The sequence below is a fragment of the Plectropomus leopardus genome, chromosome 2 (assembly GCF_026936395.1).
Source record: "Plectropomus leopardus strain MGB_pleo_1.0 chromosome 2, ASM2693639v1, whole genome shotgun sequence".
NCBI lineage: Eukaryota > Metazoa > Chordata > Actinopteri > Perciformes > Serranidae > Plectropomus > Plectropomus leopardus.
The window spans coordinates 39,386,522-39,402,182 of record NC_142177.1 but is presented as its reverse complement, the minus strand read 5'-3'; the positions used below and the strand labels follow the sequence as shown (position 1 = coordinate 39,402,182).

Sequence of the window (15,661 nt, the reverse complement as noted above, 5' to 3'; positions counted from 1 at the left end):
ATTATAATTGCAAAACAGAACCCTGACTCAGTGTGCGCTGAGTTTTGTGCTGCTCTATTCAGATTTTAAGCACTTGAGAAGGTTGTCAAGTAGTTTTGGGCTGTCAGTCTTCTGCCCTCACTTTGCATGTACCAACAAGTCCTTCAAAATAAACAACTTTGTAGCATGTCCTTCAGTACACTTGAAAGCCTCTTCTGAACATAAATTTTTCTGACTTTCAAAACTGTAACAAAAAAAGATAAATAAAGAAAAAAATATTTCTGTTTCTATCCTTCTCCTTTCTCTCTTTCCTAAAACGGGCTCTTATTCTCTAAGACCTGATGTCTTCTTTATCTTTGGCTTCACAAATGCCGACCATGCACCGACACCAGCATGAAACCATGTTTAGTCAGCAATAATAGTTTTATTTAGTTACTTTCCAGAATCTCCGCAGCCTTAATGTGCAAAAGACAGCTGCTGCACCATCGAGTGCATTTTAAAATCCTGCCACGTACAGAAAATGCCCTGTTGATTATCCTTTAAAATGGTTATATGCTTTTGTAAAATACACACTTGCTGTCTGAAAGCGCCTTCACACACCTGCACATAGAAACACAGCAGCATGCAAGCAAATGCATCTCCTTTCTTTTATCTGTGTGCATGTGTGTGTGTGTGTGTGTGTGTGTGTGTGTGTGTGTGTCCGCCTGACGCGTTCATACATTTTCATACACAGGCAAGGTCTGATCCATTTGTACTGACCAAGTCTTCTCCAAGGTTTGGATCATAAATACTAAGAACTGACATTTGGGGATTTTTAAACACCAACTCTGCATGTGTGTGTGTGTGTGTGTGTGTGTGTGTGTGTGTGTGTGTGTGTGTGTGTGTGTGTGTGCTTGCATGTGCTCCACAATTTCTATCTTTGTGAGGACCAATTTGAGATTTAAACCCTGAAAGCTTTGATATTTTTTAAACTAAAGACATTCATGTTGGATGGCCCTCACTTTTTCAGAGTATCTTATTTTTGTATTTTAAAGTCCACCCAAATCACAAAAGTTTTGTTTTGCCATTTTTTCAGCATTAAGAAATTCAGTTGTTGCATGTGCATGTGCCTTTTGTTGTTGTGCACTTATACTGAAAGCCCTGACAAAGTGGAGCTGTTTGACAAGTTTGGAACGAAAGCGTTCTGCATAAACTCAATAAAGAACACCTCGAGGGAAATTCCTCAGATTTCGCACAAAAGTCAACTTGGACTCAAAATTGAAGTGCTTAGGTTATTGTGGTCAGAGATCATAACTCAGGAATTCAAAGGGTAATGATGACAAAATTTCACACAGCACTTTTCTCGACATTATTTAACATCATAATTCAGAAACAGAAGACGAGACATTTGGTCTGATTCTGAATTGGTGACACTAATCTTGAAATTGTGCTGATTGTAGAGATCTTCTGTGCTGCTGAGAGGGGAGATGTATGTGAAGCATGTTTTTACAGAAATGGATGTAAACTGAAACTGCAACTTGACTGTTGCACGGAGGCACACAACCACAAGGCAGTAATTTCAGTTTTGGTGTGGTTGCAGGATGCATAGGTAAAAATCTCATCAGACTCGTCCTTGTTGCTTTGTCTTCTCTTATCTTTATTCTCTGCAATGCATTTATAAAACTCCAGGGTACATGTGATGAATTGGTCTTAATTGTAATTATTGTGAAGCAAATTTCAGCAACATTGATTTTTCTCCCTCTTTAAATCTTATGTTTGATTTGTTTTTTATTGGAAAGAGAAAAAGGAAACATATAAATTCCGATGCAGGTTAAAAAACCAATACAGCATCTTTACAAGTTGCACAGCAGTCGCAAACACACACACACACACACACACACACACACACACACACACACACACACACACACACGGAAACATGCTATTTTTAACCATAGAAATGTCTTTTTAAATGTGGGAATGATTCATTTGTTATCACTTTGTGTGTCCATTAAATGGTCTATATGTGCAGCTGTGTATTTGTGTGTGCTGGTGAAGTATTTATTGAGGTTATGACTGGAAAGAAGATAGAGGAAAGGCTGGGAAGGGAAGCGTATGTGTGGATTCTATACCTGAGCTTATCGGCGAATGTGTCATACGAAAAGGTCAACTGGAGAAAATTAAACTGTCATGTTCAGCGGAGGTGAGGCTCAGCTACACGCCAAGACAATAAAAGTCTAACTTACATGCCATGCACGCTGACATATGTGTAATTTGTTCGTTCTCTCTGTGTGTGAGTATCTGTAGATTTCCATGTTCTCTACCGCAGTGATTTATTCAAAGCTTTTCACAGATAAAACCATAAAAAAATAGCATTCCCAGCTTTCCTTTTCTTTAAAATGTCTCACAGGAAAACACCAGTGCTTTTCAGACTGTAAACTGGATTAACAAAACACAAGAAAACTTTAATAACATGCAAACATTTGATCCCATATAAAGAATCTCAGGCTGAGCCCTGTGGATTAAAAGCAAGCAGCAATTTTGGTGCTGGAAAAAGAAGCAAACATGAAAGTGCCAAAAACCGCAGTGCCTTGAATGTCCACCTGAGGCCGGCTCTATACGTCTACAGCCTGGTACAAAACTGTCATGGTCTCCTTACTTAATTTAAACATTCATGACAACTGTAGGGAGAATTAATGTTTAAATCACTCACTCTTTTGAATGTTTTAAGGGCAAACAGCTACACATATTGTTGACAAGTTCCAGCAATGGATATGTAACATAATAACATAATCCCAGAGTGGCCATAGCAATTACTGTTTTAGTGTGTTTTCAGTTCATGAATGTTATTGCAATATTTTGGTCACATAAAAAAATCATGCTCAGCATCTGGTGGTACCATAGACTGTATATAAAGACAGACAACATGACAGCTCCCTCAAAGTGTTTCTTTGCAATCTGGATCGCCCCCTGGTATCTGGCTGCAGTATAGGACATAAAGCCCACCCCTCCATGTCAGTGAATGGGACAAACTAAAAACTCAAAGTACAATTTCTCCCAAAACTGGAGTCTGTCACTGAAGGTAGTTCTCATCCCTCTGATGTCTAAGTGATAGTTTTTATGATAGTTTGGTTTTAATGAGTTATTTAATTCTACAAAAAGAGGATTTTCCACCATGATTGACAGCCGTGACAGCCAGTCCATGCACTCACATTCAAAGGAGCTGCTCACAATTGGTTGGACAGGTTTTTTGGTGTGAAATCCCCCACCACTGACATCGTTACTGCTCAGACTCCGGCTCCGAATGACATCACCAGCGCAAAATGGCAGCAGCCGTATCCTGGATATTTTAGCTTCCGCTAAGCATACCAGGGGTAAGTGGGGATGCATCGTCCATCTTTATATACAGTCTATAGGTTATACTAAAAGAGCCTTTTAGGGCTCATTTATGTTCACCATTAGATACATATATGGACACACCTGTTTGCGCTCTGCTGTCATTTTGTCCATATTTATGTGCATTTTCTGAAAGCTTGTGAATTCAGGCAAAATTGAGTAATACCACTGCAGATTGTGGGGCCAGTGAGATACTGTCGTAGGAGATGACGATGTGTGAAATGCGGGAATCAATCGATAACACAGTGAAAATAATTCTCCATCCACATTTTTCAGTGTTTTTAATGACCCCACAGACCACCGTCTGCAGTGCAGCCTCTGTTAAAAGGTACAGAATTATTACCTCATCCACCTCATTTGTTGTGTTGTGAAAGTTTTGACTCGGCCTTCTAGAGACATCCTATATTTCATACTCTTTATGAATAAAACAGGTGAATTTGATGATCATCCAGTATAAAAAAGAATCAGATCAGAAAACATAGAAGCTTCTTTTTAAAATATTTTAACATAAGTTTTAAATCTTTTCCGTCCCAAGCTGAGGTTAATATCTGAAAAAATAGCAAAAAAGTTCATTTCTGTCATCCGCTGACCTAAATGGCAGAAGTTAACAGGCACACATATTTCACACATTTCATCTTCAGACTTCTGAAGGAAATATTTAAAATTACATTCATCATTCAGTCCATCTGTGTAGAGATTCTCTTTGTTTTCTGTGGACAGTCTACACCAGGAGGAGCTGCTCTTCATCTGAGCCATTTACTGAGGATCGGTTGAAGACGCTCCACATGGTCAAAATATATAATATAGTATGACTTACATGACCCAACACATTTATCTTATGTAACTGAACTGATTCACTTTCTGTGCACTCATCTAGTATAATTGGGTATAAAGACAATAAATAAAAATAAAAAAACACTGAATTTACATCTTTCATACATTTGCAGCATCAACAGTCCCACTCTTCTGACCAGCACACATCTTCCCACCAATTTATTTTCCCATCTAGCACTTTGTTTAGCCTTAATATATGACTGTTTTCCTCCTGGCTGAGAATCTTAAGTACCTCCCACACCTGTTACAACTGGCAGAAGAAACCAACAGCGGGGTATTAAAGTGGATTAAAGCCATAAAGAGGGAAACTATCCCCACTCCAGACAAAGCCCACTTGCTTACACAACACATCCTCAGCTCATTAAGCACCAAAGTTGCCGTCCCAGCCATAATTTTTGGAGCAGCAACTTGTTAGGAAGCTTTTCGGGGGCGAAAACTAAGATGTAGGATTTCCTTCCTGATCTTCAGAGTGTGTGTAAAATGCACTAATTGGGGCAAACTAAGGAGAGAAGGTAATTATTTCTCTTCCCAAATCTGTTGTGTTGTGACTACAAGATCTGCTGCATAACAGCTGCAGGGGTTAAATAAGGTCTGCATGATCAAGAATGTTCAAATTTACAATAATAGTTCTCTGATATCTGCCCTTTACCTCAAAGTAATATGAATATCAAAATATGAATTCATTATAAAAGTAAAGGATTTTAAATACAAAGTTTTCATCGTAAGACATTTTCAAATCAACAAGAAAGCTACATTTATTAAAGGTAATATGTGACCGTATTGGCACAGTTCAAGTCATCACATTTATTAAGAAACACAATGTTAAATATGGTTAACCGTTATAAATATACGCAAATGTGCAAAATGAAGATCAATCTGCATTTTTTTCATGTTAATTTGTAACAAAGTATGCAAAGATGCAATTTTTTTTTGGTCGTTGTTGTTTTTGCCTTTTTCTGTTTGAGTGTGTTTTATGTATTTGGTGATGTTTGGTAATGTTAGCGGTATCCTTCATTGTGCTCACAATGTGTTAAATCAGTGATTGTGTTTCCTTTTCTGTGTATTTTTTAATGTCGGTAGGTTGATGGAGAAGTTTTTTTCATTTTTTGTGTATTTAAGTGTTTTCCTGAGTTGCAGTGTTTGAGCCGTCAGCCAAAATTACTTTGGAACATTTCCACCCAGTAGCAAAAGAAAACATGATGTTTTCCCAGTTTTCATGTATATCTGCAGAAACTACAAACTTAACTGACACACACAGCTGTTCTTTTGGACAGTGAAATGTACAGTTGTCTCACAGGACTACAACACACACCTGCCCCATCTGCTACTTCATGCAGCAAAGTGTCATTTAAAAGCAGTTGGAGGTAGGGGGGAGGCATCTTTCCTCACAGCGAATATCTGTTTTTCAACAAAACTTAAAATTGCACTTATTTCTTTAGATGTTTCTGGACAGATGTGCCTCGACAGACAGGCGTTGGCAGCTGCTGGCATGAAAACAAACCCACAATGGTTTTACTTGAGATTGATGGAGGCCTATTGTTGTGTTTCCCTAATTTGCCTTCACTAATATGTCATTTTAAAGGGACTGTTTTTCAAAAAGTGGCAGGACCAGTAGACCATCTGTAAACCTATTATCATTTAAAATGAGCTACACCCAAATACATATTATTTTCCTAACCAAGTCATGTTTTCCATGAACTCAATCAAACCTTGACTATAGTGATGCCAGATCCTCAAATCAGTGTAACTGTAACACTTTTGGATGGCTCTGACAATATTTGTGTCCAGATAATTGGGGCATCAAATCAGAAAACCTGAATGTGTGTCGTTCTGGAGGGCTTTTACAGTCGGTGGCTTTTGTTTAATTTGGAGGACGTGTTGGAAACACCTGCTAATCAAGCAAATACATAAACATTCCCCAAACATTTAAACCTTGGTATCTTCTTAATATTTGGACCTTGACCTTGTTTCGGTCTGTATTTATGCAGCAAAGTTATGGATTTTCAACACGGTTTCATTCCAAGTCACCACATATTGCCGCTTTGTTGTAGACTTTGGCATCTACATATTACGCTTTAGCTATCCTCCGCGTCTACTGTTGATGCTTTGGGATGCTGCTACTGTGATGTCAACACAAGCACACAGTGGGATGATGCTGCACATGGTTAAATTTAGGCAAAAGAGGCACACTGTAAGGTACAGGAAAAAAAAACATCACATTCAGACGGAAGATAAACACCGGACTCCTTCATGAAAGTCTAGAGTTTGTTGAATCCATCCACCGCCCCCCCACCTGTCCTGTAGACACCCTCACACTCCTTATTTTCCATCATACCAGCACTGTTTCAACCTAATGCTGGCGTATCATACAGCCGCAATAGGTTCCGTCCAGCCGCGTTTTCAACTGACGTTGCCCATCCAGGTATCATACGGCCATGCCAGATGCCATCCAGCTGACTGACAGCATATCATAACATCATAACACCGCAAAAGGTTCTGGCCATGTTTCAAACTGATGCTGTCCAGTGGCATATCATACAGCCACGGAGGGTGTGTCGGTATCTTACGCCGAAGGCATTGACAAAGCAGCTGTATTTGACAACTTCGAAATGAGAACAGGCTAATGGCTGTTGCCCCATCACGCCAAAATAAAACTACCTACTCCAGGTTTTTTGCCCCAATTTGTGTTGCAGCAAGTGTAAAAACACATAAAGCACAAACAATATGACACAGAAACATACAACAGCTGATACTAATCTGTACACAAGGTGACTCGCACCTATATGCACATCAGTATACATGTCATACATGTCCGTACGCAAATACTTTTTTCATTTCTAGTAAGTTATTTTACCTCTTCATGCCTTATTAATCATTAAAAACAGAAAAAAGCAACAACAAAAAAGAACAGGTCACCATCCATGAATAAAGCTGGTCATATGGCCAAGATTGTTTACATTTGTGAATCATGTTATGAAATCCTTTCACATGTTCACTGATAAATCACAGCTCAGTGAGAGAACTTTTCCTCTCAGTCTGTGTGTGAAAGTAGTTTTCAGTTTGGGCAACACAGATCAGAGTTTTAAAGCGAGACGTTTTATTTAAGAACAGTGACTTTTAGATCCCTCCGCTCTCTCTCGCTCTCTCTGCCTCCTGATGACTTCACTTTCAATCACTCCTTTAAAGTAAGCTGTTTTATTGGGAAGCTCTCTCTCTTTCTCTGTCACTCCTCCAGAATTTTCTCACCCCAAAAGGGGAACGGCTTCAGATGAGCAGCTCCCTTTTTTTCTTTTGTGCTTTAACATCACACTTCTGACTGAAGAAAATCAAATAGCTCTCTTCCGTGCTCGCTCCCGCTGTTTCACTGCAGCGCTGAGGGAAGGAAAATAATTTAATATGAGAGGGAAAAAGAATAAAGTTACAAATTCTGGGAGACTTCAGAAGTTAAAACCTTCCTCTCTGTCTCTGTCTCTTTGGTGCCTGTGACATCTCATTGACTTGAATGATAAACTGACGATCATTAACCTCATACAGTACAAAAAAACATGCATTTTATTGTTTTTGAAACCAGGGTATTATCATCACGCCCCCACAGTGCGACTGATGTGAGTGTCCTGACTGAACTGTTGTATTTTGATTTCATCAGTCCAATTACAACTGTCTGCTTTTATTCCCCACATGAACCTGATTGTGTAAACCACAGGGGAATTTCTGCTTCTGTGTTTCTGCTTTTCTTCCTCTCTGTCTGTCTGATCAGAGGCTCTGAAATCTCTCTTTCTTTCTCTTTGTTTGCCTCTTCCTCGTGCACCCTCGTTTTTGCAGCTCCTCTTTTCACCCTTGAAGGAGAAAACCGAGAAACAGGCAGCACAACAAAATAAACAACGTTGCTCGTCTGTCTTCTCATACCTCTGTGTCTTTTGAACTGTTTTCATAGATAACTCTGTGTGTGTGTGTGTGTGTGTGTGTGTGTGTGTGTGTGTGTGTGAGTGTGTGCAAGATTGCCCCTTGGCTTTTAAAGACTGTCAAGAGTTTCAAACTTCAGAAAACAAACAACTTGATGCACTAAGTTCATCAAGTCTCTACAGCAACTCTAGCTGCTGTGTGAGGTAAACATCAGTAAAAACACAAGCAACGAGGACGCTTACTGTACGCGCTCACAGCTCTGGTTGTTGATGGGAGGAATCAGTAACACTGCTGTATTTTGTCAACTATATTTACCAATTTTTTCTCTAATAAGGTCGTCTGTGGATAATTATTTTATTCCGTCTTCCATGTTTTCTTTATGTATGTTAGCTGGTATAATCACATCTGCTGGCTTTGATCATTTAAAAAGGTCTTCTGTGGTTTGTTTTTTTATTTTTTTTTATTGTTTCTCTTTCTGTTGTGTTTAAATTTTTAACTTTAGTGTATATTTACTAACATAACATAACATAACATAATTACTGTTTTGTCATACTTGTATATATTTTGTGCGTTTTTCTTTGGACTGTAAATGGAAAAATTTGAGGTATATGTAGAAATATTAAGTACTTTCTGCAGTGATGATGCTGATACTGTCCTTCAGCGTTTCATGCACATGCGACCAGTTCTGTCCGGCAGTGTTCTCAAGTGACACGGCCTGTGAATGTTGCATGCGGACGCACCTGGTTCCATCTGGCCATCCACCACTGTATAATAACAACGCCACATGTTCTGACCGAGTGCATTCTCATCTGACGCCGTCCAGCCACGTTCCTGTTGGACGTTGGCGGTGGCTTTGGCGACACGCTTGAACGCCGAAAACACTGACACAGCAGCCCATTTTGATGTGTTCAAAGTAAGAATGGGCTCGACCGACACCATGAAGGCCAGTGCTGCAATGTAGCTCACAAGTACAATATGTGCTTCAACTGTCACCCTCTCACCAACATCGTCATCATCAATACTAAAATTACAATATGAATTGTTGGATTCCAGCCTCTGAATTTCAACAGGATGTCCTACAAAAAAATCCAAAACAAAAGAATTCAGTAGAATGGATTTTTATCTCCCTGCATCTTCTGGTTCTCTGGCTTCCTCCCACAGTCCAAAGACATGCAGGTTATGTTAATTAGTGACGCTAAATTGCCTGTATGAATGTGAGCGGGAATGGTCGTCCTAACTTTAAATCTTTCTACTAATAACATCCCTGCTGCGTCTAACACACTGAACTGTTCATCACTACACTGGCAAAGTCCATCAGTGTGTTTGCTTATGGCTTTTATATGTAGTTATACAGACAGTATTGCAGCCCACACTGCCAGAGCCTGAGCTTATTAGCAGAAATCCCTCCTCACAGGACCTCTTCCTTTTAGCAGCTGCTTGCAAAGAAAGTAGAGTCTCCCCTTTTATCTCCTCTCTCCACTCTTTCCGCCTCTCTGTATCTCACTTTTCCTCACAAACACAGAGCCTCTCTCTGCTCGAGACTCTCCAGCAATTTACTCGGCTTCTGTCCTGGCACCCACAAAAATTCAGCATGACATATTCTCAATTCTGAGCAAGCAGCATTAAAATATCCTGGAGTTACACCGACTCCGCTGAGAATTCCCCTTAATGACTCCCGGCTGGCATGCTGTAAAGAATGGCAGGCCGACAAAACTCGCTCCCACTCGTCTGGATTCATTCTCCAGATTTTAACTGCTTTGACTAGATAGGATTTCAGTCAAGATTATGGATAAAATCATAGAAGATAAAGTGATCACAAGATCAAATGAAAGATGAATAAGCCATGGAGTGTGACAGGGATGTTAACCCACCCAGCTATGATGAACTCGAGATGGATTGGTGAGTATCAAGGCAGTTTATTCTGATTTACTGTAAAGACTTTTCAGCGTTTTTATTTAATGTATATGTTCCACCGTTTCATCATAGATCAGTAAAATGTATTTGATGACTTTTTTCATCCCTCATAAGAAAAATGGGCACCTCTCCCAACCCATCGAATTAAGACAGAGGATGTTGCCAAGCCTGCCCATTTAGCCCGTCGTGTTCGGCAATATTTACAGAGCTGTTAGATTGTAATTGGTGATGTTTATTATAAGATTCAATGAGCTTATTTTCAGACGAAATTTTGATCACTCAGAAAGAGAAGTGCACCCAAAATGATGTTCCTCCTAAAAAGTTTGGCTCTACACTTGGTGGCCTTTAAAGTTCAATTAAAAGCCATACAATCAAGGTAGGACATGAGTTTGCTTTACATATATCAACACAAATGATGTAGTTGAAGTCAGCGTTATTGTCAATTCAGCCATATATGCAGGTCATAGGTGGAACTGAAATGCTGTTTCTCCCAGACCCCCGGTGTAAATATACAAGTATACAAACAAAAGAATTGTGAAAAGTAAATAAAATATGTAAATAAAAGTAATACAACCACAATTAAAGAAAGGTACACAGGCAGCAACCTCAAGTAAAATAAATAAATAAATAAAAAGTGACCAAAAACGTTCTTTTAAAAATGCATTTTCAAATGCAAATGCAATTTCTTCTAAGATACATTTTCACCAAAAACAATTAATATTTATTTTTCAAATATATTTTTTCACCAATCAGCTGAACTGGTCTGAAATAAAATATAAGTTTTTCGTATTTAAAATATTTACGATAAAAATACAAAAATTAAAACAAAATCCACCCTGAATCGCTTGGCTGTTACGTCATCCGGATGCGCCTCGTTTTAAACAGCTGATTGGCCGCTGTCTCTGTTTGAATCATGGATCATTTACAGGTTTGAATGGAGGAACCCGCGGACAGGCACACAGGTGAGGCAACGTGGAGTTTGTGGAGGATAGTGCAGCCTGCACACGATGCTGATCCGCTGAAACAGTGCAGTAACGACAGTAACGCTGAAATTAACGAGCGCAAAGCGGGGGAGCTGAACGTGAGGTGAAAATATGGACTTTGAGTGTGTGTATGTGTGTGTGTGTGTGTGTGTGGGGGGGGGGGGGATTCATGGCGGGAGGAGAATTAATTAGCCTATATTTGGCGCAACTGTTGTGTTGATGGAGGATTTGTAGCCCTGCAACAAACACTGAAACACATAGTTGTGCAGTTTGATCTCGACTCTATTAACAGGTTGCATCGTGTAAATGTGTGCATGTGGGTAACTACAGTCAGTGTGCTTAGTAAATACATTTTGGATGGGACGTCCCTTTATTTGGATCTTTCTGTGCGCTTTTTAGCCCGGTGCCAAATTACGCACGGAGCTCCCAGCGGCCGCCCTGCTGCCCGGCCTCCCCCTGCCTGCCAGCGCTCAGTGGTTCGCTCCAGTCGGCGCTCCGCTGCTGTTCATCACCGCCCCACCGGCCGCCGCGCAGTCGGAGCTTCAGCCCGGTAACCGAGCGCACACTGAGCCTCACCGCCTGCCAGCTTCGTCTCCTCTCGCTTCAGCCTCTTTGAGCGTTTTTGCCTCCTCCGTTGGTAGGTCAGTTATCTTTTTTTCTTATCCTCGTTCTTTCTTTCTTCATTGCTGGTTTGTTTCCCTCCTTCTTATTTTTTGCGCTGAATTTCAGCAGCTGGTTGGATTTCTGCTTCTTTGTTGTCCTGTGAGTCTTTTTTCTTCTTTTTTTTACCCGCTGCTTGTTGCTGGAAGGAAGCTCGTTTTTTGTGCTTATTTTGAGTTCTTTTATTTTTTTGCGATATTTTCTCGCTTCCTTCTCTTTTCATCATTTTAACATATCGCAAATGTCTTTTCTTTCTGTGATTTTAAGATTTTGATTTTCTTGTGTTTAATTCTTCAGTTTGCCTTCTTCTATTGCATTCTTACACTTTGATTTTTATGTTTTTGCTTTATTGAAGCCGAATGGGATTTACATTTCTCTTTAACTTGAATGTTGCGCATGCAGCATGCCAAAACGCAGGGAGGATGATGATGGTGATGGTGATGGGCAGCTGTTGCACGGACAGCTGACCTTCATCCACGGAGCTGCTCGTGTTTCTGTTGGGACTGTTTTTTTTTTTTTTTGCCTGAACAGTGATCTCGGTTGTGAAGCTCGGTCGGTGTGTGTAAATGTGTGTTTACAGCCGCACACACACACACTTCAGCAGCCTGTTTCCCTGTCGGTCCTCGTGAAGCAGACCAGGAGGAGCTGACAGGTCGGGTTTGTTACTCTATCATGTCCTGTTCTGCATCCCTGATGTGTAATAGCAGCAGACTGGCTGTTGCTCCTTGCAGATGTGAAGCTCACTGCATGCTGGGAATATTTTCATGACATGTTTGTGAATCTGGAGTCTGAACTGTTTTAGGATTTTAAGATTTTGTTCTTGTGTTTGGTAAGAATCCGATTGAAAGTCTGATTTATTGATCGAGTCATAGATCAGTCATCAGTCAAAACTGAGCGAAAAGCAGAAGGCATATCCAGGAATAACAATATTTAAAGGAATGAAGAGCTGAGAAAAACTGGTGCATTTAAGTGTCATTGCAAAGTATGGAAAGAATAACTCCTTAATAAATACAGCTAACAGGTTGATGTTTTGGCGTGCACGAAGCCTTTAGAAATGGATGGAATGGAAGAAATTTGCTTCTCAGATAAAATGCTTAAAAATCTGAAAAAAAGTAAAAAAAAAAAAAAAGAACAATAGAAAACACAAGAAGTGACTGTAAAATGTGACAGAATTCATCTTGACCGTCGGGAGAGAAATCCACCTCCTCTACACAGATTTAATGCCACAGGCGGGACCTTTGATAACAGAGCAAATTGGCTTAGTTTCTTTCAAAAATATACGATGGCCACTACATTTCCCAAAACACTACACTTCCCAAAATGTTTTAACATTTCCCACAACAGTTCAACATTTCTCAAAACACAGAAACATTTCCCAAAACACTACAAGGGAAGTAGTCACAAGTTATGAGTTACAAATAACTTGAAATTTAGCAGAAAAAAAAGAAAAAAGAAGGTAAAAGAAAAAAAAGAGTAAGTATATGAATACAGTAAACAAATAATAATAATAAGAAAAGAGTAATAATGATGAGAATAAGAATTGTAATTAGAAAAACAACAGTAGTTTTCGAGGTATTTATCTCTGTTTTCTAATATTATTAAAAGAATAGTTACATGTGAAGTGAAAGTTTATGTTGTCAGGGATAATAGCTAGGGTGTGGATTTCTTTTTCCAAAAGCAGAATGCAGTATTTTAAAAAGGCATCTGAATGTAAAGATAACAGTGGCGGCACACTTCTCTTCGTCACACAGCGCCACGCTGACATGTGTGAGTGTCTAATGAGCTCAGTGTGAAAGCCACTCTGTGGTGTGGAGCTGCTGGTGTGCAGTAAGATGCAGCTCCAGGCAGGACGGCGAGGCTCAGGGGAGGAAAAGAGTCTGCAGGATAAGATCAGTGAAGCTGCAGGCTGCTGCTGCTGCTGCTGCTGCTGCTGCTGCTGCTGCTGCTGCTGCTGCTGCTGCTGTGGACTGCTGGTTAGTCGACTCTGTGAAGGTGTTTCGTCTTTATTATTCTCAAACAGCATGTATAGAGGATTTATGAGCCTGCTGCTCTGTTTGTTCATGACTGTGTGAATGGATCAGTCCGCCTGCTGCAGATGAGAAATGTTTATTTTCAATAGTAGATGTAATGTTTGTATAAAAAAGCTTTACTTACTGTGACATGTGTTTTAATCCCAGATATTTTTGAAACTAGTAATCTGGAAAAACACACATTTTTATTGTTCAAGTTTTCCGTGCTTTAGTCCCATTGCTTAAAGGAATACTTACCCCCAAACATGACCATTTGCAAATTGAATACTCACCACGTGTTATGTTGAATTTGTGGGAAAAGGTTTTGTGAACGTAGAATCCAAAAAGCAGAGAAAAATCCTGATGAATATAAGTTGTAGGGGTTTGTGTTGAACAACAGCAAAACCGTATCAAAACATCTGCTTACAAACATTCACACAACTCGTGCATTATCCAATCTTGTAATTTTACCTCTCTGAACATGGGAGCTGCTGGTTTGCCTCGATCAGTTAGTTTCTTTGTTGTTGTGTGACATCAAAGAGTTTGTGGTGATGAAGTCCAACTGATGCGTTGTTGTAAGAGTGTTGCATATTTATAGTTTTCTACAAAGAGTGAATGTTTCTGCTGCAGCATTCATTCATGTTGGGAAAGATCATAATGTTCACACCAAGGTATAACATTTCCCTTAAATTCACAGTAACAGATTGTTAATCAGCAGTATGTGGAAAAATGATCACATTTGGTGCCGAGTACTAAACGTCATTGCTATTTTGGTAACAACCTAATGTTTGCATTGGATGTCTCCCCCGATTGATCATTTCATTCACTTATTCTTTGATTTTATATTTCCTGACTAAGTCTTTTATTAAAATGATTAAATGATGTGTTAAAATAACAAAACTGTAAAAAACAATGTGTAGATTATCCTTTGTGCAGTGGATAGTGTTTGCAAATGGACCTGCAATTGTATGGCACTTTTCTGGTGATTTGACCTCTTAAAGTGCTTTTACGCTATATGTCACATCCGCCCACTCACATTCATACACAGGTGGCCAACGCTGTACAACTGTACAAGGAGCCACATGCCTCACGGCCAGAATCTACACTTGATACACCGCCCACACTGCAAACAGCAGCCGAACAGCGCTTACATTCTGTGCCTGGATGAGAAGAAATAACTCTCCATACCAGCAGGTGGCGGTAGTCTGAAATTTGAAATATATTTGAATATGGAGCATCAAATATAAACAAAAAGTCAAGCAAACAAAAAACAACGAACAGCAACAAAGGACGAGAAAAGTTTAATGAAAATAGTCCATGCCCAAACGGAGCCCCTTTTCCTTCTATCACGCATAATATTATTATCCTGCTTCCAAATATTGATGTTAATAATAATCACAATAATAATGTTAAAATTAACAACAACAACAATAATAATGTTAAAATTAACAACAACAACAATAATAATGTTAAAATTAACAACAATAATGATAATAATCGTCATCATCATTATCATAAATGAATATTGACAATAACAACAACAAAAGTCTGTAGTCTGTATTCGTTATTCAGAAAGAGAAGCGGAAACGGACAGGAAGGATTCAACAACACAACACAATATTCAAAGAGCAAATGATACTCACCGAGCACTAGTGGATAATATAAATGAAGTTCCTAATGGATAAATAAAGTTATTTGAAAGTTGAAAATTGTGAACTGTTCTGCTGAAGAGATTTATGGTTAAAAAAAAAATCATTCATTAATTAACAAGTTTGTGTCCACCTCACACTCAGCCGTTTGTTTGCTTTCAACGCTTCCATTTCTCTTCTCGTGTGCTAAGTTGAAGTGCTGATCTGAGCGATTTCTCTCATCAGCATTAGTTCAACATGCTGAACTGTTAAAAAAACAGCCAGCAGGGGTGGACAAGCGCCACCAGTGAGGGACACGACACAAAAACTAGGGCCACAGATGTTCACTGACAGCCCGACACTGAATGACGGCCGA

General features: G+C 39.4%; 1 protein-coding gene and 1 pseudogene across 5 annotated transcripts in view; both read left to right on the top strand.

The window, feature by feature from the left end:
- LOC148190287 (uncharacterized) overlaps positions 1-15,661 on the top strand; it is a 218,393-nt pseudogene that overhangs the window by 116,290 nt on the left and 86,442 nt on the right.
- The window catches only part of raly (RALY heterogeneous nuclear ribonucleoprotein), a 152,522-nt gene continuing 147,770 nt past the window's right edge, over positions 10,910-15,661 (top strand). For 2 of the 5 annotated variants that reach the window (XM_088070593.1, XM_088070571.1), the window contains exons 1-2: positions 10,910-10,967; positions 11,388-11,629. The gene's annotated coding sequence lies outside the window, so the exon portion shown is untranslated. Of the gene's footprint in view, positions 11,092-11,387; positions 11,630-11,948; positions 12,301-15,661 lie in introns of those variants that run through there. The other 3 variants (XM_088070578.1, XM_088070576.1, XM_088070585.1) reach the window with 3 other exon arrangements.